The sequence below is a fragment of the Frankliniella occidentalis genome, unplaced genomic scaffold (assembly GCF_000697945.3).
Source record: "Frankliniella occidentalis isolate FOCC.00 unplaced genomic scaffold, Focc_3.1 Scaffold61, whole genome shotgun sequence".
Taxonomy (NCBI): Eukaryota; Metazoa; Arthropoda; class Insecta; order Thysanoptera; family Thripidae; genus Frankliniella; species Frankliniella occidentalis.
The window spans coordinates 516,721-518,573 of NW_026267191.1; the positions used below are offsets into that span (position 1 = coordinate 516,721).

The 1,853-nt window shown below is 59.8% G+C and overlaps 1 protein-coding gene across 3 annotated transcripts in view; it reads right to left on the bottom strand.

Moving 5' to 3' along the window:
* LOC113209872 (uncharacterized) overlaps window positions 1-1,853 on the bottom strand; it is a 110,448-nt gene that overhangs the window by 1,403 nt on the left and 107,192 nt on the right. The window lies entirely within an intron of this gene.

A 1,853-nucleotide genomic window follows, 5' to 3' on the forward strand; every position in this document is an offset into this window, starting at 1 on the left:
CCCACCACCCGGCCCGGCGCGGCCCGGCACCGCGGCCCTACGGGGTCCCGCGCGCGGGCCCGGCTCCCGTTGTTGTTGTTTTTTATTGTTGAACCTGCCGTTGTGTACGCGGTGTATACATGCATGCAGAACAGGCCCGCTGTTGCTTCTGTCGCCCGCGCTCCTGCCCTGCGGCACCCTGCGGCCCGCGGCCACCGTCGCGGTGGTGGCGTGGCCGACGGGTCAGGTGGTGGTGGCTGCATGCCGCACATAATGAAACAACAACTTCAACAAAACAACAACAACGACAAGCCACACGGCGTGTTTTCCACTTCAGTCTGCTATTATTAAAAAGAGAGAGAGAGAGAAAAAAAGGAAGCAAAAGTGTGTGGAACGAAAATACCGCCGTGATATGATAATAACAGTAAATCTCGGGACACTTGCCGCAAGCTCACCCCCGCCGCGCGTCGTTTCCTTTTCCCTTTCACGCACGCGCGCCCCCACTCACACATGCACACTTACACACACACACACATGCACACTCACACATGCACACTCACACATGCACACTCACACATGCACACTCACACATGCACACTCACACATGCACACTCTCACATGCACACTCACACACGCATGCACACTCACACACGCATGCACACTCACACATGCGCTCGCGCAAAGGGCCCCACTTCTTCTCCCGCGTGCCCGGATTGCCTTCGACTTGAATGGGTGTTGCGCCCGTCGCCGACATCGATTTTCGCGCCCGCGCGACGGGTTCGGGGTCGGGCCGACGGGAAGGGGTCCGAGGGGCGTCCGAGGAGAGCAAGGGCAGGCCTGCCGCCGCGGGGCCGTATAGGGGAGGGAGGGCGCCGGAGCGTCGTGCATCTCAGTCTTCTTCTTTGTGGTCCTCGCATGCGACGTGCGCAACGACCCCGACCACCGTCGAGCCTACCGTCTACCCTGTAGCGAGAATGAGATCCGCGGGGCGGGGTCGACGCCGACGGGCTCGCACCGCGCGATTCTCCTCCGAGCGCCGAGGGGTGCTGAACCCTGTAAAGGTGGATACAGACTTCGCTAAACGCGAGCGTGCGAGCGTGATTCTCACGTCAGGCGTGATTTTCACGGCCAGCGTGATGAAAATCGGCTCCTGTTTGGCTGAAGTGAAGCGTACGAAGCGTGAAAATCACCCCTTACGCGAAAATCACGCTTGTGTTTCGTGAACTCTGTTATCCACACTACAGCATCGCAATGTGCTGTACCAGATTACTAAGGGATCGTCCAGAAAGAAAGTCCGCGTTTCTTTATCTCGGGTCAGCTCGGCTCGCCACGGCAGCTCGGCGCCTGCGAGACTCGGGGTAGGCCAGCCCGCACTACACGCATGCACCGCAGGCGAGATGCTGCCTACCCAACAGGCGCTACGAGAGCTTGCAGCGGCTGCGACCTTAGCGTCAACACTGACGTGGGTATTACTGTTACTGTTACTGAGTTCTGCGAGAATAACGGACGTACTTTCTGGACGGTCCCTGCTGGAAAGCCACGGATGCCCGTGTATTTTAGCATTGTTTCTCAGTCCTTTGCCGTTCTCGAATCAACTGTCGAACCTCGAGCTTCTCGCGATTTACCGACAGGTGCAGCTGTTGCAGTCAGGCTCAGCACAGGGTAATCAGCACGGGGTGCTCAGCCTCCACGAGGTGCTCAGCAGCACGGGGTGCTCAGCCTCCACGAGGTGCTCAGCAGCACGGGGTGCTCAGCAGCACGGGGTGCTCAGCAGCACGGGGTGCTCAGCAGCACGGGGTGCTCAGCAGCACGGGGTGCTCAGCCTCCACGAGGTGCTCAGCCTCCACGAGGTGCTCAGCCTCCACGAGGTGCTC